Source organism: Acinonyx jubatus, chromosome D1 (genome assembly GCF_027475565.1).
Source record: "Acinonyx jubatus isolate Ajub_Pintada_27869175 chromosome D1, VMU_Ajub_asm_v1.0, whole genome shotgun sequence".
Classification (NCBI taxonomy): domain Eukaryota; kingdom Metazoa; phylum Chordata; class Mammalia; order Carnivora; family Felidae; genus Acinonyx; species Acinonyx jubatus.
Window position 1 is genome coordinate 43,515,200 of NC_069390.1, and position 27,857 is coordinate 43,543,056.

The 27,857-nt window shown below is 40.6% G+C and overlaps 1 long non-coding RNA gene across 4 annotated transcripts in view; it reads left to right on the forward strand.

Moving 5' to 3' along the window:
* The first annotated feature begins 1,470 nt into the window (after positions 1-1,470).
* The window catches only part of LOC128311820 (uncharacterized), a 119,625-nt gene continuing 93,238 nt past the window's right edge, over positions 1,471-27,857 (forward strand). For 2 of the 4 annotated variants that reach the window (XR_008290448.1, XR_008290446.1), the window contains exons 1-2: positions 1,528-2,054; positions 14,896-15,013. This is a non-coding gene — a long non-coding RNA (uncharacterized LOC128311820). Of the gene's footprint in view, positions 2,055-12,542; positions 12,688-14,895; positions 15,014-27,857 lie in introns of all 4 variants that reach the window. The other 2 variants (XR_008290447.1, XR_008290449.1) reach the window with 2 other exon arrangements.

The following is a 27,857-nucleotide window of genomic DNA, read 5'->3' on the forward strand; positions in this document are numbered from 1 at the left end:
AGAAGACCACAGAATGGAAAGATAGGTAACCTGAGTTGATCAAGTAAATGTTGTTTAATTATCACAGTCCTTAAGGGATCACTTATAAAAATGCTTCATACCATAATGTGTGTTGGGGTGGGGGGCTATTTCCCCCCTACCCTCCTAGATTCTTGTGGCTCTTCCACTAGTTAAATTGACATAAGACAGATTAACTGGAGAAAAACATTTAATTTCATATGTGTAGGAGCACCATAAAAATGAGACTCAAGGGCAAGTCTGGCAGTTGAGGCTCATAAACCAAACTGAGCTAAGGAATGGGATAAGGACCTGGGGCTTCAAAGGGGAGGAGAGTAATTTACAGGGCTTTAAGAAGAGCAGACAGTTTGGTAATTAGATATCTGTCTAATGGGACACAGAGGAATTTGAACAAACAAGTCTTGGCAACTTCCCCACAGCTTACCACACTTAGCTTGTACTCTTTTGCAGTCATGTCTTGGTGACAGGGCCCTTCTTAGACCAGGTCCTCTATCTAAGTTATTTTAGGCATTTAAGTGAGAGGTAAAAAGCTCTTCCTGAATCTTACCAGCCTTGATTGTCTTTAGCTCAAAATAACCCACAGGCCAAACTGGCACATTTTGGTGAGGCTCATTCTGAATCCATTCAACAAGAAGGGAAGAAAATCAGATGAATAATAAAACATGCAAAATAGTAAAATTATTTTCTCTTTAGACTGATGGTCAATTCTCTGATGGAGATTTTAAAAATTACCAGGTTCAGCTAAAGACTGCAGTGCTGATAACCTCGCCAGTTTAGGACCTTGTTCCTGAAAAGGCACCCTAATAAAGGGCTGGCTACAAGGGAGGTAGGATCCACTAGTCCAGCGAGGGAGGCTATCGCTAACATGTCCTCAATGCTTTTGGCGTCAACCCTCTGTAAACGGCCATCTGGCTCGGTGCCTCACCAGGCCTAGAGCAGAGCCTAGACCCAAAAGGTCACACCTACCTCCTCACAGCCGGCTCAGAGCCAGGCAAAACCAGGAGTTACTATCCTGAGGAGCGCGCGGGCCCTTCAATCAGCCAGCCAATGGCTATGGAACCATATCAGGCCAGTGGGAGTGCGGGGAGGCTGAAGGGCGAGCTGGTCCCAGGACGGCGGGGATTTGCAGCCCCAGTTTCGGGCCTTGGGGGACCCTTGAGGGAGCTAAGGAGGACGCAGCGGTGTTTGGAGGCACACTCTTTCTGCTGCTCTTTGTGCTGGGGCCATCCCGGCAACGTATCTGCAACATCTACTTGCTGGCCGCCTCAGGTGAGCTGCCCTACGTCTGCATGAGCAAGCCGAATCAGGTGTACTGCCGCAAAAAGCTCCATGGACTACTGGCAGGGAGGGCCCCTGCCTTCCAGGGTGGACTTGACGCCTGCTTCTGGCTTCGGACAGGAGCTGCCAGGACCTTCTCCCCTTGCCCTCTCCCACAAATGCTAGCGTGGCGCGGAGAAATCCACTTCCGGCGTTGGGGAGGGAAGTCTTTGAGGCCTCGCCCCCAACAGGAAAACCCCCGCCTACTTGTGGTCACCACGCTCCCAACTCCCACGTGAATCTGGATTTAAACTTCCGTCCCCAGGGGGCGCAGCGGTCTTGCTTCCGCGCCTGCGCATTGGTGCTCAGGCCACACCCGACGCCATGTGTAGGCGCCGCCCCTAGCCTCAGGGAACCAGTCCTGGATCCAGCTTCTTGGCCCTGCGGGGCTGCATGCCGTCATAGTCAGGTTTCACCCACAGCTTCTTGGGAAAAATGAGGCATCCGAATTCTAGGAACAAATTTATGGTTACTAGGACGTTCTTGGATGTTTGCATTTGAGGTTTAGGTGTTTCCCGTGGGGATTAGAACGCAGGTGAAGGCCCTTGGCCAGGATGGGCTCTGGAAAATAATGGTGAAAGTGAATGAATTAATCACTAAAAATCGGTGCGGAGTCTTACAGCGCAGAGTGAGCAGTGTCGCCGTGACGGGCCGGGAGCATCCGCAGCAAACGGAGACTGCGCAGCTGCGGGCCACCCTCCCTTCCAAGGTGCCCTCAGGTAAACTCCAGACCACTGGGCCGAGCTACTTCCGGCCTCTCCTACTAAGCACTTACAGTCTCTCCCACTGTCTAGAGGAGGAAAGTTCGGCACAGAAATGCTGAGTGACTTGCAGACAGCAGCTAGGCCCCTCCCTGCAGGGGACAAGGCCAGGACTCAAACTTGTGATTGGAAGGGTGTCCTGACCTCAGAAGGAGACAGAAGTTTCCAGAGCATTGGCCCTGGCTGAGCTCACCTATTTTGTTTCGAATCCATCCATTCCTATGCAGCAGGCTGTGCCAGGCGCTGGCGATGAGGTGAGGAAGGCAGACACGGCCGGATTTCAGGGAGTTCGAGCCAAGTGAGAGAGAGCAAACCTGAATATCGACCACAATTATGAATGATTAGAAGGAAAAGTAGAGCATTGCTGTTTGGCAATTGTGGTATTTCAGGTTGGGGCTTAAATCCTTACCCGAACCAGTGTTTCCAGAATTACCCTAGGTTTCTGCAGAAGGTTCCTAACGGTTTATATTGCTAGGGGAAGCTGGACTTGTGTAAAGCACATAATTCTTAGATTTTGTTGTTTGTTCTCCAGTTCTCCAAGAATTGAGTATTTCTGTTATTTCCATTTAATATATTTAACCTCTGGTGTGTTGGTACAAAGCATCATAATATTCTAGAGGAATCCCATGATGTTAAAGCATGAGACTAGAGGTTGGTAAAACCTGACCTCTGAATTTTAATTTTTCCTCATGTGCATAATGAGAACAATAACTGAAAACAATAAAGTGCTATTCAGATGTTCTTGGTTGTTAATTATAGAACAGATTTATTAGGCCAAACAAATTTTTAAGGTATTTTTAAACCAGTTATTTGAAATAGATGGTTTCTTACAGGAAAGGCAACTAGGTTTTTTGTATATAAATCTTTGAACTGGAAGGAACTCAGTATTTATCATGAACAGTCTTTTTGGATGCGGGTGTAAATTTCCTATCATAAGAGATTACAAATTAAATTATAAATGTGCTGGAAGAATGCTATCTTGGGATAAGTAGATCTAGTACAATAGACAAGAATTTGGCAGGAATCATCAGTTTTATTGCTGATACAATTATCTGAGGTGACCATGGTTCTTTACAAACTGGGCTTTTTATTGGACTAGTAAAGTTGAATAGGGGCTAAATTGTGTTATTAGGTATAAGAAACACAGAGGAAAAGGAGGAGATATTGTTTGCCTGGGTCTGCCTTAGACTTAAATTGAAAACCCCAAACATAGTAACTCTTCAGGCTATGGCAGCATTGGATCTTTATCCTAGTAGTGATAGGATAAGGTCTCCCATGATCTTAGAGGTGGTTCCCAATTCTGACGAAGTCTCAGAATTAGTATTTGTCGTTAAAATACTATACCTTTTTTTGGAAGTGGGAGGAAACACTTATCTCCTGTACTCTGCTGTTTTCTGTTTTCCTCTGTTCTCTCCTGTACTTCTGGAAGGTTGTGGAAATTTGCTTATAGGACTGACTTATAAATAGAATCTTATTTTTCCACTATTTTATTTCATAATTTGGAGATGTATGCTCACGGGAAAAAAAAAAAGAAAAACTTGGACTTTAAAATTGCTTATGAGAAATGACAATCACTTCAAATAACATCTACTTTTTTGCAGTCTGTGACTTCAATTATCCTTTATAATGCTTGAAAGGAAGACAGCCAGTTTCCAGGCAGTTGCCAGGGGCCGGGAGAAGAAGGGAATAGAGAGTTAGCATTTGATTGGTACAGAGTTGCAGTTTGGAAAATGAAAAGAGTTATGGAGATGGATAGTGGTGATTGCACAACATTATGAATATATATAATACCACTAACTGTACACTGAAAAATAGTTAAGATGGTAAATTTTATGTTATGTGTATTTTATCATAACAAAAATTGGAGAAAAGAAAGGGATAATTACCAGTGTTAGGTGTTAAAGATGAGTTATCATGGATCTTAGTCTCTCTCTTTTTTTTTTTAAATGTTTATTTATTTATTTTGAGAGAGAGAGCACAGATGAGCAGGGAAGGTACAGAGAGAGAGGGAGAAAGAGAGAATACCAACCAGTTTGTGTGCTGCTGTTGGCACAGAGCCTGATGCAGGGCTCAGAGCCATGAACCATGAGGTCATGACCTCAAAACCAAGAGTCAGACACTTAACTGAGCACCCAAGTGCTGATTTAAAGAGCACACTCTAAGCACACCCAAGTGCCCCCGACTGATCTTAGTCTTTGGTGTAAAAAGAAGGATTAAGACTTGGATACAAAAACAAAGAACAACAAAGAAAGATTCTTCTTGATCTAGACTCTGTTCTGAATCTTCATCTAAAGGATAGGCCGTGGGCCCCCTTTACTGTCCCTGACCATCTCTCCTTCCAAGCTTAGTGCATAGTTCCCTAAGTTCTCACTGCACAATCTCAAACAGGTACATTTAATGCTAACAGCTTGTGTGAGGGATCCGTATTCACTCTTTTCTGTAAAACACAGGTATTAAGTTATTAGCATTCTCCAACTGCTGAGTGCTGTATAAGGCACTCTGAAGACTGGCAAAGAAAAAGAGATAAACAACCCCTGACTTTAAGATACTTAGAATATAAGAAAGGAGAGAAAGGTGTTAACCAATTCCTATCATGTGTTCAGAGCTATGATAAAAATGCTGTTAACCTTGCTGCTTGGAGTGTGTTCTTTAAATCAGCAGCATTGGCATCATTGGGGTGTTTGTTCCCAGCTCAGATCTACTGAATTAGAATCTATATTTTAACATAATGATATGACTCATAATGCATATGAGTCACCTGGGATGCCAATGCTGCCAGTGCATAGATCACACTTTGAGACATGAATTTATAGAGTACAAAGGAAAGGATAATTCTGCCCAGCTGAGTGAAGAGTGAGGGTGTCATTGCAAGCATCACAGAAGGGGCACCATATGCATTGGGCAAAGAAGAATGGAAAAGACTTTGCTGAGCAGATGAAGGAAGAGGGCTAATGGATGGGCAGTCCAGGCAAAGGAGATAATATACATAAAGACTTAGGGCCATGAACAATATATTTGGGGAATAGTAAGTAGTAGCAGCAGTAGTAGTAATAGTGGTGGGAAAATGGATGAAGAGAAGTTGAAAATCTAGGCTGGGCCCATATTGCGAAAAATCTTTTATGCTCTGTCAAACACCATAAACAATAGGAATTTCAGAAGTTCTTTGAGTAGAGGAGCAACAAGATCAAAGTTTCTCATTTAAGTGAAGAGGGTCGACTGAATGGGAGAGGGTCAGACCACAACAAGAATCCAGGCATGAAGTGAATGAGGGCTGGAACTAAGGCAATAGTTATGGGAATGTATTTTGTTTTAAACTGCTAAGTTTGTGCTAATTTGTTATGCAGCAATAGATAAACACAGATTTTAGTGCCTAGAAGTGGGATCGTGCTATAACAAATACATAGGAATGTGAGTAGTTGTGAAACCAGAGATTAGGTGATGACTGGAAGAGTTTTGAAAAGCACGCATGAGAAAGTTCAAATCCCATTGAGCAAACTGTAGTAGAAATCTGGACTTTAAGGACACTGCTGGTGAGGACTCAGAAGGAAGGAAGAACATGTTATTGGAAACTGGGGAAGGGGAGGTCTTACTATATAATGACAGAACCTTAGCATAATTACCTCCTGCAGTTACGTTAAAAGAAGAAATTGTGAGTGATGAACTTTGATATACAACTAAGAAGATTTCCAAGCAAAGTGTTGAAAGTGCCACCTGGTTTTTTTATTGTTTATACCAGAATTTGAGAGACGAGAGATAAATTGAGGGAAGAATTCTTAAAACACTTGAGCAAAAAGGAACCCAAATCTACTGATTTTGAAAAAAGCTTAGTGTTTCCAGATAGCAGGAGATGGTAAATTTAAGAGATTCACTCTTAGGAAAACATGCTCTAGAGAAAAGGCTGAGGTCATTACAGCATTTTGCTAAGACCTAAGAAAGATAAAAAAGGTCAGAATATTCAGTTACACTAAGTGTTCATTTGAGATATTCAGAGTCTGCCTCACAGATCCTTTCACTCAAATCAGGGGTCTCCAGAAGACTTAAGAACATTGTCCGTGAACTATTTCAGTGGGAGCCAAGGATAGAGAAAGGATTTTCTTGAAAAGATTTGTGGGTGTGTCTTTTGTCTAATGGAGCAAATCCCTGTGAAACCTTGGAAGACCTGCAAGGCTTTTGGGGGAAAAAAAAAAAGTTTTAGCAGAAATACTGCCAGTTTGGACTAAAAGGTACAAGAAAAGTACAAAATTAAATGAGGCTGTTGGACTCACAGATTCTACTCTTTAGAAGCAGGCTTATAAAACAACAGAGCTGCAAAATGTGTTATTTTTCACGAAAAAGGAAGGATGATTCAGAGGGCAGAGCTGAGAGCCAGGGAAGATTGTTCTCAGGCCTTGAAACCTAATCAAGAGACATTTGCCCAGTGGATTTTTAGAATTACCATGTACCAATTATTCCTTTTTACCTTCCATTTCCTGCCCCTTTGAAACCAGAAAGTCTATAGCTGTTACCTACCTCTGTCCCATCATTGTATGTTGGGTATGTAAAGGACTGTCTCTTTAGTTTTATATATCCATAGATGCAAAGTAATTGCCCCAGGAGTTGTACTTAATGGATTACATCCAGGAACCTCATCTACATCTGGAATTGACTTGTATGAAATTTTGGGCATTGAGCTGATGGAATGAGATTTTGGGAAACATGGAAAGACAGTGAGTATATTTTGCCTGTAAGCAGGGCATGAATCGCTGGGAGTCAAAGGGTAGATTCTGCTAGGTGGAATTCTGACATAGTCCCCAAGATTCCCACTCTTTAGGTGCACCACTGCACTGTCCCTTCCACTTGACTCGGAAAGGACCTATCACTTCTACCATTAGGTTATCTTAGATGGCAAAGTAGAAGGATTTTTCATATGTGTATAAAATCCATATCCATTGATTTTGTGTTACTCAAAAGTGAGACTGTCATGGGTGAGTTTGACTTAATTAGGTGAAAACGCTAAAGGAAAAACTCTGTCTTTTCTGAAGAGAGATTTTCTGCTGCTGGCCTTGAAGAAGCAAGCCACCATGAGTTCTGTGGACTTGGGGAAATATATTCTAACAACCAACATGAGCTTAGAAGAGAACAATGAGCCTCAATTGAGACTGCAGCCCTGGTCAATACCTTGAATTCAGCCTTGTGAGACCCTGAGCAGAGGGTCCAGCGAATTACAATTTACGTATATAAATGTAAATAATTTAACAATATATATATATATATATATATATAAATATATATATATTTGTATATTATAAATAACATCTGCAGCTTCTGTTTTTCTGTTTCTCTGGAGAACCCCAACTGATACACCTGTTGTCGTGCATATCTGTACTTTTCTACCTTATATTCATTAGTGTTTTGGCCATTGGCCATGGCTTACTACAGACGGCCCCCCTTTTATTCTATTTTTTTAATTAAAAAATATATTCAACTCTTAAATCAAGTAAAAAATAAAATTGGTGTTATAATTCATTGTTAAAATTATACTAGCTTTTATCATTATGCATGTGTATACCTTTATTGAGATCTTTATTTCTTCATATGGTAGCGAGTTACTATCTAGTGTCTTCTTATTTCCCTCTGCAGAACACCCTTGAGCATTTCTTGCAAGGCAGGGCTAGTGGTAATGAGCTCCCTCAGCTTTCGTTTATCTGAGTATGTCTAATTTCTCTCTCACTTTTGAAGGACAGTTTTGCCAGATACCAGATTCTTTGTTGACGGTTATTTAGAAAGTGATTTTTATACATTGTCCCATTGTCTTCTGGCCTCCAAAATTTGCTTTTTCTTTCTTTCTTTCTTTTTTTTATTTGCGTATAGTTGACACACAGTGTTACATTAGTTACAATTGTACAACATAGTGATTGGACAGTTTATACATTATGCTATGTTTGCCACAAGCATAGCCACCAACTGTCACCATACATCGCTATTACAATATCATTGACGGTATTCCTCATGCTGTGCCTTTTAGTCCCATAACTTATTCATTCCATAACTGGAAGCTGGTATCTCCCACTCCCCTTCGCCCATTTTTCCAAGTCCCCAACCCTCTCCCCTCTGGCAACCATCCGTTAGTTCTCTGTATTTATACGTCTGGTTCTGCTTTTTGTATATTCATTCTTTTTTAGATTCCACACATGAATGAAATCATATATTTGCCTTTTTCTGATTGACTTATTTTACTTAGCATAACGCCCTCTGGATCTATCCACATTGTCACAAATGGCGTGGTCTCATCCTTTATAATGGCTGTGTAATATTCCATTGTGGATGTATACTACCTCTTCCTCATCCATTCATCTCATTAGACAGTTAGGTTGCTTCCATATTTTGCCTATTGTAAATACTGCAACAAACGGGTGCAAAGGGCCTCCAAAGTTTCTGATGAGAAATATGATGTTCTGTTTGAAGGTCCCTTGTACGTGACAAGTTGGTTTTCTCTTACTGCTTTAAAAATACTCTGTCCTTGGTATTCAAAAGTTTGATTATCATATGTCTTGGTGTGGGTCTATTGAATTCATCTTACTTGAAGTTCGTTGAGCTTCTTGGTGTGTTAATGAATGTTTCGTCAAATTTAGAAAATTTTCAGGCATTATTCCTTCAGATATTCTCTCTGCCCCCTTTTCTCTCTGTTCTCCTTCTGGGACTCCCACAATGTGCAGTTTGGCCTATTTGAGGGTTTGCCACCGTCCCATAGGCTCCACTTGCTTTTCTTCAATCTTTTTCTTTCTGTTCCTCAGTTTCATATCTTCAGGTCTACTTATTCTTCCTTTTTTACTCTTCAGGTCAACTTATTCCTCCCTTTGCCTGCTCAAATATCTTTGAACCCCTGTAGTGAATTTTTCCTTTCAATTATTGTGCTTTTCAGCTCCTGAATTTTTTTTTTTGTTTTTGTTATTTAAATTTCTCTCTCTTGGATGTGGAGAAACGGGAACCCTCTTGCACTGTTGGTGGGAATGCAAATTGGTGCAGCCACTCTGGAAAGCAGTGTGGAGGTTCCTCAGAAAATTAAAAATAGACCTACCCTATGACCCAGCAATAGCACTGCTAGGAGTTTCCCCAAGGGATACAGGAGTACTGATGCATAGGGGCACTTGTACCCCAATGTTTATAGCAGCACTCTCAACAATAGCCAAATTATGGAAAGAGCCTAAATGTCCATCAACTGATGAATGGATAAAGAAATTGTGGTTTATATACACAATGGAGTACTACAGGGCAGTGAGAAAGAACGAAATATGGCCCTTTGTAGCAACATGGATGGAACTGGAGAGTGTGATGCTAAGTGAAATAAGCCATACAGAGAAAGACAGATACCACATGGTTTCACTCTTATGTGGATCCTGAGAAACTTAACAGAAACCCATGGGGGAGGGGAAGGAAAAAAAAAAAAAAAGAGGTTAGAGTGGGAGAGAGCCAAACATAAGAGACTGTTAAAAACTGAGAACAAACTGAGGGTTGATGGGGGGTGGGAGGGAGGGGAGGGTGGGTGATGGGTATTGAGGAGGGCACCTTTTGGGATGAGCACTGGGTGTTGTATGGAAACCAATTTGACAATAAATTTCATATATTGAAAAAAAAATAAATTTCTCTCTCTTTACTGATATTTCCATTTTGTTCATACATTGTTTTTTGATTTCTTTAGTTCTTTGAGCATCTTTGAGACAGTTTTTAAAAAGTCTTTGTCTAATAGATCAACCATCAGTTCTTTTTCAGACACAGTTCCTGTTTTTTATTTTTTTCCTTTGAGTGGGCAAAAGCTTCCTGTTTCTTTATATGCCTCATGATTTTTGGTTGAAACTAGACATTTGAATCCAATAATGTGAAAAGTTTGGAAATTAGATCCCCCCCTGCCCCACCCCACTTCTACAACGGGATTGGCTGGTTTTGTTTTCTTCTTATTTATTGTTTCTTTCTAAAAGATTTTTTTTTAACATTTATTTATTTTTGAGAGACCGAGAGTGAGCAGGGGAGGGGCAGAGAGTGAGGGAGACCGAATCTGAACCAGGCTCCAGGCTCTGAGCTTTCAGCACAGAGCCCGATGCAGGGCTTGAACTCACAAGCTATGAGATCATGACCTGAGTCGAAGTTGGACACCCAACCAACTGAGCCACCCAGGTGCCCCTATTGTTTCTTTTTTAAGTTTACTTATTTTGAGAGAGAGAGCACACTCAGGTGAGCAGGGGACGGGCATAGAGAGAGGAGGAGAGAGAATCCCAAGCAGTCTCTGCACTGCCAGTGCAAAGCCCAATGCAGCACTTGATCTCACAAACTGAATTGGGAGATCATGACCTGAGCCAAAATCAAGAGTCAGACGCTTAACCAATTGAGCCACGCAGGCATCCCTGTTTTTATTATTTTGATTATGGTAGGCTGTCTCTGTGCCAAGGACCAGCTATAGGTTTAATTTAAGGTCTTCTCAGGTCTTATCTCCCTGGGGATTCAGTCTCTTATTTTCTCTTATGCTTAGCTTGCTTTCCCCCCCCCCACCCCCCAGTATCCTGGCATTTATGTCTGGCTCCCAAAAGGGGAAGGAAAGAAAGAAAGGTGAATTGGTGGGGAAAAGGCAGTTGGCCAATTAAATCCTTTTGAAGTAACGTTAGCTGGAGATGCATGTGGCTTGAAACAGGGGAAGTATAACAATAATGGCTGCCTGCCTGTGTGTGTGCCCTCAGTGATCAGAAGCAGCAGAGAACATATTCCCAATATTTGGAGAACAGGATCCTTTTAACCTACCCTAGCTCCCACAAGCTGTGTGTGAGCTGTTCCAGGAACATCTGCACAATTGCCTGCCATGAGGCTGATGAAGGGAGGAGATGGGTAGCTGCTACTGTGGTAAGAGATAAAATTGACCAAAATTAACTGCAACTTATGGACCAAGCTTTCTCTTGGATATTGGAAACCTTCAAGAGACTCCAGAATTTCAAGATAGACAGATTCTGCAAGTGCAATTTTGCCTAGGTGGTTGGGTGATTCCTTGTGGTTCCTATTATGCCAGCCTCCTAGAATCCTCTCCTTGACTTTAATCTTAATATAAATAACAACCCCTTACTATTGCTTACAAAACACTCTAAGTATTACCTAGTTGCTCTCATTCTTGGTTGAAAAAACTGAGTATGTTTTTTAAAAAGCTGATGATCAGGCACCATCCATAAAAGTCTATTTTTAGCCTCATCTCTTTCCACATTATCTTTTACTCTCTGTCTCAACTTTGCTATACTTTCTGTTTCTTAAAAATGCTTTATAGTTGTGTGGAGTAAATATTTATCAACTGATGGCTGTCAGGAAAGAAAAGGCCTGGGTTGTAATGTTTGCAAAATTCCACTGTGTAACTACTCCCACTGTGTCTGGTTTCCAGCTACCAATGAGCTATGACTTAACACAAAGTTGGGAAGAGATGCTAACAATGGCTTATGTAAGCTGACATGAGCAGGCCCCATCATGCTATGGATACTATGACTGTGCGCCTGCGCTCTATGCCTGAATGCCCCTTAATTCTCCCATGGTAGCCTTTCAGTCTTCAGATCTCTAATAAAAGTTTCTTTCTTTCTTTTTAAAATTTCTTTTTTTTAAGTTTATTTATTTATTTAGAGAGAGAGAGAAGGAGAGAGATGGAGTCCCAAGCAGACTCTGTGCTGTTAGCGTGACATGGGCTTGAACCCACAAACCGTGAGATCATGACCTGAACCAAAACCAAGAGCTGGATACTCAACCAGCTGAGCCACCCAAGCTTTTTAAATTTAAATTTCTTTCTTAAGGAAGCTTTTCCCTCGTTCTGGCTAGGCTACATCTTTGTTAAATATACCTATGCTGCAGTGTACGTTCCTGTTAGTTGTATTTTATGTTAATATTTGATATTTTTCCTGTTTATCCATGCATGAGAGTATCGACCATGTGTTTCCTATTCACCTCTGTATCACCACTATATTAGTTGTAGCCTGCATGGTACAATACATAGATTAGGTGGCTTAAACAACAGACATTTATTTTCTTAGTTACATAGGCTGGAAATTGGAGATCAGGATGCCAACACAGTCAGTTCTTGTGACGTCTCTCATTGCAGAGCTGCCTTCTCATTGTGTATCCACATGGTACAGAGAAGGGGTGGGGAACACATGCAACTCTATGGTATGTCTTTGTAAAAGGGTACTAATCCCATTATGAGCGCCCCACACTCATGACTTCAACTAAACCTAATTATTTCCCAAAGACCCCATCTAAAACTACCATAACATTATGGATTAGAGCTTAAACATTTGAGTCTGGATGAGGCTGAATTATTTGATCAGTCTTGGGAATCAGCCGAGCTTAGCACCATCTCCTAGATTTCATACCTGCCTTACAGATAGGCCCAACATTCTTTGGCAGCTCCCCAGTTCTGGTGTATGTGACACAGCTTTCTGGTTTCTCTAGGGTTCTCTGGAGTTGCGTTGCACTTCTAGGACATACCCTGGGCCCAATCTTCAAGAGGCTTCAGATCCTCACCTCTGGCACCTAGATATTTTGCCACTTCCAGACATCCAGTCATAAGTGACTGGGGAGGCACTCTCCAACAAAGGTAGTGTTTCTCAGTGATGCTCTGAAAAAGATCTGGTTATTTCACAAGAGATGTGTGGCATCCAACTGCTACTTTATAGGTTAATTTCCTATACAGTTTTAAAGCTCCTACCATGCTTCATGGGATCGTCAGTAAATCCCCATATTTGGACAGAAGGACCAAATGTTCTCATTTGCAGAGAAGAAATAATTGACTAGACCTGATCCAATGACTGATGGGCTCATTCAAGCTCTTGTTATTTCTTACTTCCCCAGGTGCTTTTTTCTTCTGACATAATACTGTTCATTTTTAGATATGTAATAGGATATGTTATTCCCAGGAAAGCTTTTCTCTCTGGATTAGGTTAGGATATAGCCTCTTGTACTACTCAACGGGTACTTTTAATCAAAATGAGTTCTAATTGCCCCCTTCCTTCATGTAATAAACACTTATTGCACACATACTATACTTGATTCTAAGTTAAGTGTTACAAGGAGAGCAAAATGCAGTCCCTGTGTGAAAGGGGAGGAATATTGGTTAGTTAACAATCAAATAGTCACACTAATAAATGTATAAATTAAAACTGAAATGGTGAACTGAAGGAAAGGTATATCTGCTTTTTGATATCAAATAAGAAAGAACTATAACCTAGACTCAGGGGGTGGTTATCTGGGAAAGCTTCTCTGAGGAAGCAACACTTAGCTGAGATCTAAGAGATGAATATGAGTCAACCGAGAATAAAGAAAATAAGGCAATAGCATGTGAAAAGGCTCCGTGATAGGAAGAACATGCAGATTCTTTAACTGAAAGAATGCCAGAGTTCAGGGTGGGAAGGAGACCATGGTGAGAATTGTGGTTGGAACAATAGTCAGGTGCCACATTATACATAGCTTTGTGGACTCTATTAAGGGTTTTGTACAAGATTTGGCTACATTTAGTGGGTAAGAAAATACAACTTTCCTAGATCAACAGGAGAACTAAACTCTCCAGGAAGTCTCTAGAGTACCCACCCTGCCCCCTTATGGAAAAAATTAATCTCATTGTTCTGGCAAGCCTGAGTAGAAGAGATGACCCCAGGTTGATAGCGCTTGGCTCAGGGCCATACCAGAGACAAGGACAGAATATTTGTTAGTCTGTCCATAACTTATATGCAGCAGCTGCTACAAGAATATCTAGAAAAGTTTCAAGAACAGAGCAGAAATATCTAAAGATCCAAACAATAAAGAGCCTTCTCACCTATACCAGATACATTCTTGAGAACGAGTAGATAATTTTGTAGACTAGATCCAGCTAATAAGATGGCTCATAGAAAACCAAGCCAAGCTAGGGCTATCATGCAAAGAAAGTATGATTTGCTTTAAATCTCCAAAGTAACCAGTCTTTGCTTTAGAGGTGTGTTCTCAGTCACAGACAATTCTCCCTGGAGAGCTGGCCCAAGGATAAATCTCTTGAGAACCAAGTGAAGCAGGAGAGCAGAGCTAGTGAATTCTTCTCACTATTGGAGGAATTTTCTAAGGAAATAATGCAAAGATAGAATGAGCTATCCTAGGAGATAGTGACCTCATAATTTAAAAGTATATTAGAAGATGACTTTGGGGATGTTGTACAGAAGATTCAAGTATGTGGGTTGGTCTATATGGCCTTAATGGTTTCGTCCCATTATGAGAATCGTAGAGGCAGAGAATGATGTTAAAACAGTAGCTATAGGATAGAGAGCATTGAGAACTCAAAGGGAAAGAAGCTGGCTGTAAAAAGCACTCAATAATGAGAAAGAATAGAAGGACTTAATTTAGTCTGAAGTGGAAATAGCTATGGCACTGTACCTAATCTTACCCGGGCTTTGGAATGGGGGGAAAAAATTCTGGTATTGCATCCTTTCTGAAAACTGTGGCTTCCAACTTGAACTCAGGTCTCTGTATCTAGCCACATGCCCTGAATATGATATCCAGATTTGGGGTTTGAAGTACAGTTATTGTGGTTTGAATGGATATTACTTATCCACAGCTGTGTAACAAATTACCTAAAAACTTAGCAGCTCAGAAGAACAAATATGTATTATCTCACACAGATTCTGAAAGTATGCTATCTGGGAGAGGCTCAGCTGGGTGGTGCTGGTTCAGGGTCTCTCTCGAGGTTGCAGTCCAGCTCTCGGCTGGATCTTGAATCATCTCTAGGCTCCCGTGGGGCTGAAGAAGCCATGTCTGAGCTCTCTCACTTGGTTGTTGACAGGCCTCCATTCCTTGACACATGGACCCCTCCACAGCCTGCTGTTGAATTGAGTGGCCTCATTTCATGGCATCTGGCTTCCCACGAAAGAGAGACTCAAGAGGGAGAGAAGTGTGAGCAGGTGAGTGAAATGGTGCTCCAAAAGGAAGCCGGACTTCTATCTAGAACACATTAAGATCTCTTACAGCTCAAGAAGATAATGTACTCAATTAAAAATGGGCAAAATAATGGAACTGGAACTTCACAAAAGAAGGTAAACAAATGGCTAATACATACATGAAAACATCCTTGATTATCACCAGTCATTGGGGGGGAAATTAAAATCTATAATGAGGTACTGCTATAATGAGAATGGCTAAAATTTAAAAAGGCTGAAAACATCAAGCCTTGTCAAGGATGTGGGGAACAAGGCAAATGATCATAAGTTTCTGCTAGAGAGTAAAATGGCATAGCCATTTATAAATTGGCATAGTCCATTTAGTTACAACAGGACTTTGCCATAGAATTTCTTTTTTTTAATTTTATTTATTTTTTTAAAATTTATATTCAAATTAGTTAACAGTGTAGTCTTGGCTTCAGGAGTAGACCCCAATGATTCATCTCTTGCATATGACACCCAGTGCTCATCCCAACAAGTGCCTTCCTTAATGCCCATCACCTATTTAGCCCATCCCCCTACCCCCACACCCTCTCCAACAACTCCCAGTTTTTTCTCTGTATTTAAAAGTCTCTTATGGTTTGCCCCCCTGTCTTGTTTTTATTTTATTTTTCCTTCCCTCCCCCATGTTCATTTGTTGAGTTTCTCGGATTCCACATGGGTGAAATCATATATGTTTTTCTCTGACTGATTTATTTCACTTAGCATAATACCCTCTAGTTCCATCCACATTTTTGCAAATGGCAGGATGTCATTCTTTTTCATCGCTGAGTAGTATTCCATTATATATATATATATATATATGTACACACACACATATATACACACACACACACATACATATATATGCTACATTTTCTTTATTCATCAATCAATGGACATTTGGGCTCTTTCTATAATTTGGCTCTTGTACCATAGAATTTCTAGCTATTTGTCCAAGAGGAATGCCTTCAGCTGTTCATGGAAACACTTGTACATGAATGTTCATAAGAATGTCATACCTAACAACTCAAACTAGAAATAATGCATGTGACCACCCAACAAATTTTGGTATATAATGGAATGCTACTCAACTCACCCTCCCGTTCTTGGGCATTAATAGCCAGTTAATACCCAATTAACCCCCCAAATAGTTATATCTAATATATGCATCAATATAAATAAATCTCCCAAACATTATGCTGAGTGAAAGAAGCTAGATACAAGAGAGTACATACATATCTATCTATGGAGAAATGAATGTACAGTGATAGAAATCACATCAGTGATTATGTAGAACAAGGATTTGGGGAATATTGACTTCAAAATGAAATGAGGAATATTCTGGGATGATGAAAATACATCTTTTTGTTACATGGAAAATTGTTACATGGCTTTATGGCATACTCTTGGTAAAACTCATTGAAATATGGTTCAAAGTATATAATTTTGTATTTATACTTTATTAAAGTTGTTTATAAAGGTAAAAAATAAAAATTTGTAAACTAAAAATGTTTAATATGCAAAGGGTAGTTCACAGAAACAAAACTGTATTTGGAAACTTTATTTCCCTCTCTTAGTCTTTGCAAGATTAACTACAGGCAAAAATAATATATATGAATAATATAATTAACATTTTATTTTTTGCCTATAGATATAGGTAGGTAGACAGACATAAATATTTTTACCTCAGAGAAAACCTGTTTTCTTATATCCTTAAAATATTTATGGGAAAGAATCATATAACAAGCCTCATAGAAAATCTCAATTTTACCAGGTAAAAAATTATAGATACCACTTTATCACATCTCTGTACAAAAACACCTGGAATTGAATTACTAAAGTATAATTTGAAAAGCTTTTTAAAAATTTTTGTTTATTTTTGAGAGAGAGAACGAGAAGGGAAGGGGCAGAGAGAGAGGGGGACAAAGTATCTGAAGCAGGCTCCATACAGACAGCAGTGAGCCCAACGCAGGGCTCAAACTCACAAACAGCAAAATCATGACCTGACCTCAAGTTGGATGCTCAACTGACTGAGCTATGCAGGTGCCCCTAAGCTTTTTAAATCTAGAAATGCTCTTCATAATTTTTAAATCATAGTGCAAATTAAAACAAAAATTATAGACTATTTAAAGAGTGAGATCTTGGGGTGCCTGGGTGGCTTAGTCGGTTAAGCGTCTGACTTTGGCTCAGGTCATGATCTTGTGGTTCGTGAGTTCAAGCCCCATGTTGGGCTCTGTGCTGACAACTCAGAGCCTGGAACTTGTGTCAGATTCCGTGTCTCCCTCTCTGTCTCTGCCTCTCCTCTGCTTGTGCCCTATCTGTCTCTGTCTCTCAAAAATAAATAAAAAAATTAAAAATTAAAAAAAAAAAGAGAGTGAGATCTCGGGTGTCCTGTTTGGCTTAGTTGGTTGAATGTCTAACTTTGGCTCAGGTCATGATCTCATAGTTCGTGATTTCGAGCCCCATGTCAGGCTCTGTGCTGACACCTGGGAACCTGAGCCTGCTTCATATTCTGTGTCTCCCTCTCTCTGCCCCTCCCCTGCTCACGCTCTGTCTCTCTCAAAAATAAACAAACGTTAAAAAATAATAATAATAAATAACAAAGAGTGAGGTCTCAGGGCGGCTGTGTGGCTAGTCAATTAAGCAACCGACTCTTGATTTTGGCTCAGGTCATGATCTCATGTTTCATGAGATTGAGCCCTGCCTTGGGCTCCCTCTCTCTCTGGCCCTCTCCTCCTTCTCTCAAAATAAGTGAAAGAATAAAAAAAAGTGAGATCTTTACATTTTATTACGTGACACATCATTAAAGATGAACTTAGAGATCAAAATCAGAGTCTTACAAAGTTTCATACTTTATTTCCAACTCAGCAAGTATTTACTGAGGGCCTTTCATGTTCAAGAAATTTTTCTAGACTCCTGGGATATAGCTGAAGGTACATGTAACTTCCTTCATAAAGTTACATGCTAATGGAAGGGCATAGATAGAAGAGGAAAACGAGTATATATTAGAGATGGTGATAAGTTTTTGGGTAAAATAAAGGTGAATAAAGGTGGATAGTGTTCAGAGAGGGATACCATTTGGTATGCAGTGCTCAGGGAAGCCATCTCTGAGAAGGTGATGTTTCAGCAGAGTTCTGCAGGAAGGGAGTCAGTCATGCAGACTTTGGGGGAAGAGCATTGCAGGCAGAGCAAACAGTAAGTTCAAAGGCCCTCAGGAAGCTGGGAGTGGAGCAGGCAGTGGGTTAGTTGGCAGTTTGGGAGATCAGAGAAAATGATATGGGGTCAGATCACGCAGTGTCTCTTGGGCTATCGTAGGACTCTGACTTTTATTCTGAGTGAGATGGGGGGTCTGGAAGGTTTTAACCAGGAGATAGACACAATGTGACTTACATGTTAAAAAGATCACTCCAGAATTGTCTATATAAAGAGGATAGAAACAGGGAGATCAGTTGGGAGATTGTTGTTACAGTTCATATAAAACATAATGGAGACTTCGATCAGGAAGGAGTCAGTGGGGGTGGGAAGAAGTGGTTAAATACAAGTAATCAATACAAAGAGAATATGTGCAATTTAAATTAATAATTTAATTGAGAAAGCTAGTAAGAGACCAGTTCAACAAATTTTCAACAATTATACGGGAGAAGGGTATTAAGTGGTCATAAAGAAATAGTGAATTAAAAATGAGAAAGACAGAAGAAATGAAAAGCAAATATTAAAGCTAGTGCTTTGACAAGTCCAATAAATAGAAATTGTTGATAATTTGAGGAAAGGGAAGATGCAGATATACTACAGCTGGAATTAAAGGGAAATACTATTTTTGAGACACAGGGAGAGACAGAGCGCGAGCGGGGGAGGGGCAGAGAGTGAGAGACATACACACAGAATCATAAGCAGGCTCTAGGATCCAAGCTGTCAGCACAGAGCCCCACCCGGGCTCGAACTCACAAACCTAGCGAACACGACCAGAGCTGAAGTCGGAGGCTTAACCGACTGAGCCAACCAGGTACCCCTCAATGTACTCATCTTTGAAATGGGGACCATATTCCGTCTTGACAAAATGTCGTTAGTAGACCTGTGCCAGTCCCCGAGATAGGCACAGATTTCCAAGAGCTTTCAGGTCCAAACGGGCATGCCGTGAGAGCGCAATCTGTTTTCCACATTCCCATCTTGTATGGGTTCCTAGAATGTGGTTCCTGGCTGGTCTTTCATGTGGGCAAGGAGCTAGAAACCCCGCCCAGCCTCAGCCTGAGGGTGTAAGACACCAATGCTTCCCAAGCCACCAAACAAACTCCGGCCTTTCCCTCGTCCTATCCGCCATCCATCACCTTTAGGTCCTCAGCCTGCCAGAGCTGTTTGCCCAACTGCCCCTTGCTTCCGGCTGCTGTTGGCCAAGTTGTCCCTATGGCGTGCAGTCCCAGCCCTGCACCCCTCCACATCTCCCGCTGGAGAGCAGAGCTCACATGAAGGTACTGAAGAGTCCCTGCGGACACTAATGCTCACATTCAAAGCTTTCACACACACACTCATTTCTGTCTCCAAATCATGTTCCCACTCCCCAGAGCACAGGCAGGCACAGGGGTCTGACCCACGAGACCTCCATGTGGGTTTTCTCCTAATCGCAGCCCAGCCTGCCTCCGAGTCTCTCATAGGGTCGTGTGCACACAAGCATGATGCAAGTCCGCTCTTATCATACCTGCCCTCTCGTTTAAGTCTGCTATCTAACATGCAATTATACTCAATCCCAACCCTCTCCAGGACCCATCCCACCTGGAGGGTTTTAGGACCCGCCCACCTGATCTTTCTGCACCCCTCTCTCCTAGAGGTCCTGGGTGCCTCAGCACAGAGAGTATGGAGCTTCTCATGGTGCCCGGGATCTCCGGGTCTGACCGTCTTCAGCATCTACACACCATCCCAGTGCCGCATGCGAGGCCACGGCGGCAATCAAGGTGTTGGAGCCACAGTGGGTGGGGACTACATCACTGGCTGTGGCCCACAGAGACCCCACTTAGATTCTCACAGACATAGCAGAAACATTAGCCTGGGTACATTGTTTGTGATCCGGGCAAGGGTATCCTCAGTCCCCAAAAGCCTTTGCGTTGCATAGAACTCACCTGGCTTCTGACATGTCTCCTTCCCTTCCAACTTTGTGCCTCTGTGTTGAGGAAAACTAGCTTCCAAGATGCGTCCATATCGGGTTTCCTCCCGCTTAACTCCTGGTGCTGCCCCCACTGTGAGGGAGTAAGTTCACGACTGGGGAATTGGGGGTCTAACACTCCCTCTCCTTGGGATAACTGGGTGGCTCACTCAGTTAACCCTCTGACTTCGACTCAGGTCATGTTGTCCAGGCTCACAAGTTCGAGCCCAGTGGGGCTCTGTACTGACAGCTTGGTTACCGGAGCCTGCTTCCCATTCTGTGTGTGTCTCTTACACTCTGCCCCTCCCCTGCTCATCCTCCCTCCCCCTCTCTCAAAAATAAACAAACATTAAAGAATTATAAACAAACAAACAAACCTCGCTCTCCTCACAGCAGACTGGCAGGTTCTCCCTTCTAGTGTGAACTACAAAACTATTCTTTTCTGAGTCCATCCTGATTTACCAAGTAAAGTCAAGGAAGTTTGGATCTTTGTGTGTGTGCAGGTTGCTTAATTTATGTCCAACTATCTCTGAAACCTCTCCCAACTTAAGGCTAATGTGTAAGTCGCCAAGGAAAATACTGATTTTAAAATAGTCATTTGACTATTTTGCCCTTGATTTTGGAATCTTATTTCATAACTTGCTGTGAGGAGGATGTGTCGGGCTCCGTCCGCATCGGGACTCAAATACCCCAGTCTTGGCCTCATAGCCACGACCTCAGGTGGGGGAACGGTAGCAATATCTCCTCCCTGCTGTCAGTTCCTGAGTACACAGGTTCTTGGCTGGACACTGAGCCCAGCACCAGGTCCCACAAGATCATCTCCCACAAAGCCCTGAACACTGCTGCTGGCGGGCTAGGTGAACAAACTACAGAAGTGCACTCCCAAGGAAGTTTAGAAGATCAACGGCCAACAACTTCCTGATCATCTTCTGAGCCAGTTCCAGCCCTCTACACACAAACAGGGGGTACCCCTAGCAAAGAATGGTGAGCAGAGCAAAGGACAGGGCTCTGGATGGTGGATCCCAGGCTCAGTGAGTGCATGCCAGAGGCTACACAGACAACCACTGCTGACCCAGTCTAGGACCTTGGCTCAGCAGTTGAGGTCCTGAGCTTTCCACCTGGAGGTGCGGGGCCAAACTGGTGAGGGTGGAATAGCAGATACTGTGTGGCAGGAGGGTTGGGCTCTGCCACTTGAGGCAGTCATAGGGGACATCTCTCAGGTGCCACATACTTTGACAGAAATGATTTCCACTCCAAGACTCAAGGTTTATAACATAAGAACCCTATGAAATCATTTGTAAATACATGTATTCGTGGACCACATTTTGCTATGAGAGAACCAGCCATACCTTCGTCCAGTGCAGTGGTGACGAATGGATAAGAAATGACTACTCTAAGTAGCTGATACATGGCCACCTCACTTTACAGGCTCAGGACTTTGCCTCTGGCTGCCGTGTGTGCCATGAGCCTTCGAAGCCAACATTCATTTCTCACTCTGAAATCGTTTGTGGCTACAAACCAGAGGCTTGTGGTATGTGACAGGAATCAGGGTCTGTACCCAGAAGATGCTAGGGTGGCTTCCAGCAATTTCCAGCTTTACTTTAAAGGCCGGTCTCTCCACATGAAAAAATGCTCCACACCACTCATCATCAGGGAAATACAAATCAAAACCACAATGAGATACCACCTCACACCTGTCAGAATGACTAATATTAACAACTCAGCAAACAACAGATGTTGGCGAGGATGTGGAGAAAGGGGAACCCTTTTGCACTGTTGGTAGGAATGCAAACTGGTGCAGCCACTCTGGAAAACAGTATGGAGGTTCCTCAAAAAATTAAAAATGGAACTACCTTATGACCCAGCAATTGCACTACTAGGTATTTATCCAAGGGATACAGGTGTGCTGTTTTGAAGGGGCACATGCACCCCAATGTTTATAGCAGCACTATTAACAATAACCAAAGTATGGAAAGAGCCCAAATGTTCATCAATGGATGAACAGATAAAGAAGATGTGGTATATATATATACAATGGAGTATTACTCGGCAATCAAGAGGAATGAAATCTTGCCATTTGCAACAGTGTGGATGGAACTAGAGGGTATTATGCCGAGCAAAATTAGAGAAAGACAAATATATGACTTCACTCATATGAGGACTTTAAAATAGAAAACAGGAACATAAGGAAAGGGAAGCAAAAATAGTATAAAAATAACGAGGGGGTCAAAAACATAAGAGACTCTTAAATATGGAGAACAAATAGGATTATTAGAGGGGTTGTGGGATGGGGGTGGGCTAAATGGGAAAGGGACATTAAGGAATCTACTCCTGAAATCATGGTTGCACTATATGCTAACTAACTTGGATGTAAATTAAAAAAATAAATAAAAATTTTAAAAAATAATAAAGGTTGGTCTCTCTGCACATATATCAGTGGAACAGAGCAGAGAATTTTGGTAGGTGTTGCATAGAAACTGCAGCTTGCTTTGGGTAATATGGATTTTTTAACAATATTAATTCTTCCAAGCCATAGACATGGAATATATTTCTATTTATTTGTATCTTCTTTAATTTATTTCATTAGTGTCCTATAGTTTTGAGAGTACCGATATTTAACCTTGGTTGAATTTGTTCCTAGGTGTTTTATCCTTTTGGATGCAATTGTAATCGTTGCTTTCTTGATTTCTCTTTTTGAACTTTACTGAATTCATTTATTCTAAAAGATAATTTGTTCGAGTCCTTAGTACTTTCTTCATTTAATAATATCCAGTCACCTGCAGATGGTCACTTTTATGTTTTTCTTTCCAATTTAGATGCTTTTTATTGCTTTTTGTTGTCTGAGTGCTCTAGATAGAACTTCCAATACTATGTTGAATAAGAGTGATGATAGTGGGCATCTTGGCTTGTTCCTGCTTTTAAAGGAAACGCTTTTAGCTTCTCACCATTGAATATTAATGTTAGCTGTGGGCTTGTCACATATGACCTTTATTATTTTGAGAAATATTCCCTCTCTTCACACTTTGTTGAGAGTTTTTATCATAAATGGATGTTGAATTTTGTCAAATGCTTTTTCTGCATGTATTGAGTTGATCATATTATATTTATCTTTCATTTTGTTAATGTGGTATATCAAAATGACTGATTGGCTGGCCCATCCTTGCATATCTGCAATAAAGCCTACTTGATCATGATATGATCCTTTTAATGTATCATTGAATTTGGTTTGCTAATATTTTATTGAAGATTTTTATATCTATGTTCATCAGGGTTTTGGCCTGTCATTTTATTTTTTTGTAATGCCCTTATGTGGTTTTTGTGTTTTGGTAAAACTGGCCTTATAAAATGAGTTTGGAAGTCTTCCCTCAGCTTCATTTTTTTTGGAAGAGTTTGAGATGGATTGGTATTAATTCTTTTTTGGAATGTTTGGTAGAATTTGCAAGTGTAGTTGTCTAGTCCTGGACTTATGTTTGTGGGGAGGCTTTTGATTATTGATCCCATCTCCTTTTCAGAAGTCAGTCTGTTCAGATTTTCTGTTTCTTCCTGACTCAGTCTTGGTAGGTTGTATGTTTCTAGGAATTTATCCATTTCTTCTAGGTTGTCCTATTTTGGTATAAAATTGTTCATGGTAGTCTCTTACAATCCTTTGTATTTATCAGTGTAGTATCATCAATTTCATTTCTGATTTTATTAATTTAGTTCTGTCTCTTTTTTCCTTGGTGGGTGTAGCTAAAAGTTTGTTGATTTTGCTTGTCTTTTCAAAAAATCAGCTCTTAGTTTTATTCATCTGTTTATCTGTTTTTTTTAGGCCCTCTTTCATTTATTTCTACTTTGATCTCTGCTATGTCCATCCTTCTAGTAACTTTGGGCTTTGTTTGTTCTTTTTCTAGTTTCATGAGGTGTAATGACAGTTCACTTGAGTTTTTCTTGTTTCTTGATTCAGGTATTTATCACTATGACCTTCCTTCTTAGAACTGCTTTTGCTGCATCCCATACATTTTGATATGTTGTAGTGTGATATTCATTTGTATTAATGTATTTTATGATTTCTCTTTTGATTTTTGTCTTTGACCCATTGGTTGTTCAGTAGCATGTTGTTTAACCTCCACATATTGGTGAATATTTCAGTTTTCTTCCGGTAATTGATTTCTCATTTTATACCATTGTGTTCAGAAAAGATGCTGATATAGATAAAGGGTTGTATCCAAAATCTTTAAAGAACTTACCAAACTCAACACCCAAAAACAAATAATCCAGTGAAGAAATGAGCAAGAGACATGAATAGACACTTCTCCAAAGAAGACATCCAGATGGCCAACCAACACATGCAAAAATGCTCAACTTCACTCATAATCAGGGAAATACAAAACAAAACCACAATGAGATACCACCTCACACCTGTCAGAATGGCTACATTAACAATTCAGGCAACAACAGATGTTGGCGAGGATGAAGAGAAAGAGGATCTCTTTTGCATTGCTGATGGGAATGAAAACTGGTGCAGCCACTCTGGAAAACAGGATGGAGGTTCCTCAAAAAATTAAAAATAGAACTACCCTCCAACCCAGCAATTACATTACTAGGTATTTATCCAGGGGATATAGGTATGCTGTTTTGAAGGGGCACATGCACCCCAATGTTTATAGCAGCACTATCAACAATAGCCAAAGTATGGAAAGAGCCCAAATGTTCATCGATGGATGAACAGATAAAGAAGATGTGGTATATATATGTGTGTATATATATATATATATATATATACACATACGTATATATATGTGTATATATATACACACACATATATATATATGTATGTATATATATATACACACACACAATGGAGTATTACTCAGCAATCAAGAAGAATGAAATTTTGCCATTTGCAACTGTGTGGATTGAACTAGAGGGTATTATGTAAGCGAAATTAGTCAGAGAAAGACAAATATCATATGACTTCACTCATATGAGGACTTTAAAATAGAAAACAGATGAACACAAGGGAAGGGAAGCAAAAATAATACAAAAACAGGGAGGGGGACAAAACATAAGATACTCTTAAATATGAAGAAAAAACCGGGGTTACTGGAGGGGTTATGGGGGGGGGAATGAGCAGAATGGGTGGGGGGCATTTGGGGGTCTACTCCTGAAATCATTGTCGCACTGTATGCTGGCTAACTTGGATGTAAATTGGGTGGGTAAGTAAGTAAGTAAGTAAATAAATAGAAAGAAAGAAAGAAAGAAAGAAAGAAAGAAAGAAAGAAAGAAAGAAAGAAAGAAAGAAAAAAGAAAGATGCTGTTATGATTTGAATCTTCTTACATTTGTTAAGACTTACACTGTTGGCCTAACATAGGACTCATCCTGGGAATATTCTATGTGCACTTGAGAAGAATGTATATTCCGTTGCTTCTTCTGCTTTCACAGGGAATGTTCTTGCATAGAACATTCTGTACATGTCTGTTAGATCTGGCTGGCTTCTTGAGTTGTTTAAATCCTCTATTTCTAGTCTTTTGTCTGGTTTTCTATCCATTCTTTTCAGTTTGGAATTGAAGTTTCCAACTATTATCATGGAACTGTCTATTTCTACCATTAATTCTGTCAGTTTTTGCTTCTATATTTTGCTAATCTATTACTACATATATAAATAATTATTATATCTTCTTCCTGCATTGAGGTTTTATTACCATATAATGTCTTTCTTTGTCTTACAACTTTTTAAGTTTAAAGTCTACTTTATCTGATATTAGTGTAGCCATCCCTACGCCCTCTTGCTTACTATTTGCATGGAATGTCTTTCCACCCTTTTACTTGTAACACATTTGTGTCTTTGGATCTAAAGTGAGTCTCCTATAGCTAGCATATAGGTCAATCGTGTGTTTTCATCCATTCTGTTAATCTCAGCTTTTGATTGGAAAATTCAGTCCATTTACATTTAATATATTAAGTCTGATAAGAACAGACTTACATCTGTCATTTTGCTATTTTTTCCTATATGCTTTATAGCTTTTCTTTCATTTCCTGCATTACTGTCTTCTTTTAGTTTTAGTTGATTTTGTAGTATGTATTTAAATACCTTTCTCATTTTCTTTCTTTTTTTTTTTTATCTATAGTTATTTTCTCTGTGGTTATCCTGGAGATTCTATTTAACAGCCCCTGGGTGGCTCAGTTGGTTAAGCGTCAGACTTCAGCTCAGGTCATGATCTCGTGGTTCAGTCTGTGAATTCGAACCCCACATCGGGCTCCATGCTAACAGTTCAGAGCCTGGAGCCTGCTTCAGATTCTGACTCCCTCTCTCTCTGCCCCTTCCTTGCTCATGCTCACTCGCTCTCGCGCACTCTCTCTCTCTCTCAAAAATAAATAAACATTTAAAAAATTTTTGAAAAGCAGTTAACTTTGTTGCTCCTATATAATTCATGCATGATATAGACTCAACAGCAACCACAGCAGCAGCACCATGACAACAACTGTAGGAGCAGCAACATAAATCCATTCTTTTCAGCCTGGGGGAGATTCAGAGCTGTCCAATTAGCTGTCTTGTTTCCACTGAAAATTGATTGTACTGGGTTCCACATGTAAGGAGCTTGGAAAGTCATAGTAACAAATAAAAAGGTGAACAGATTGAAAAATCATCAGCTGTTGTAGGATCCTAAAGAGAGGTGAGGACAAAGGTGAGAACCCTGCCCAGGAGTAATGGCTTACCCGAGTGGAGAGTCACAAGGGGCAAGTCAGCAAGAACCAGTGCCAGGAACTAGAGATGGGGTGGGATAACCTGAATTGTGACAAATGGCTGGACAATTGTGAGAGCTAAAAATTCCAGGGACACCTGGTCCTGGTGGGGTGGAGGGGTGTTCCACAATTCTGTGAGATTTACCTCTAAGAGCTCCACTAAGTTCTCACAGTAAGTATCAAAGAAAATCCCCTTGTGATTCTGTAGAGGAGGAGAAAGGAACCCTTTTGAAATATACTTATTTCTTAATAAGGTCTGTCCTCAGCAGAGACTAATTAATAGACCCTAAACTGCTGGGGTATTATCAGAGCCTAACTGACCAGAGGAAGAGAAATACGCAAGTCCAGTCGGCTCAAGCCTTCTACATGGTAGAAGGGAAATCTCCAACTTTAGCGGATTCTAACAACCAACACCAAAACACTGAGAACATGTGAAGTTTATAATGAGAAGCACAGGCCCACTAAAAGTCTGAGCCCTCGCTGTAGGACTGTAGAATGCTTCTTCTCCCCCTCTGTTCCTAATTGCCACCATTTGGAAGAAACCAAGATGTCCTTTGGAAAGTGAATGGATAAATAAACTGTGGTACATCCAGACAATGGAATAGTATTCAGTGGTAAAAAGAAATGAGCTATGAAGCCATGAAAAGAGATGAGAGAAACTTAAATGCATATTCCTAATTGAAAGAAGCCAATCTGAAAAGGCCACATACTATATGGTTCCATTGATGGGACATTCTGGAAACAGTAAGGCTATGGAGATAGCCAAAATATCAAAGGAGTTTTATTAGAGCAGTGAAAGTACCCTTTATGGTGCTATAATGATGGATATATATTATGATACCTTTGTCCAAATCCATACAACATACAAAAGCAAGAGTGAACCCTGTTAACCTTAAAGATAAAACTGTCAGTTATTTTGGCAAGAAAAATTGGTTTATTTGGGAATAACAGAGAATTACAATTCTGGA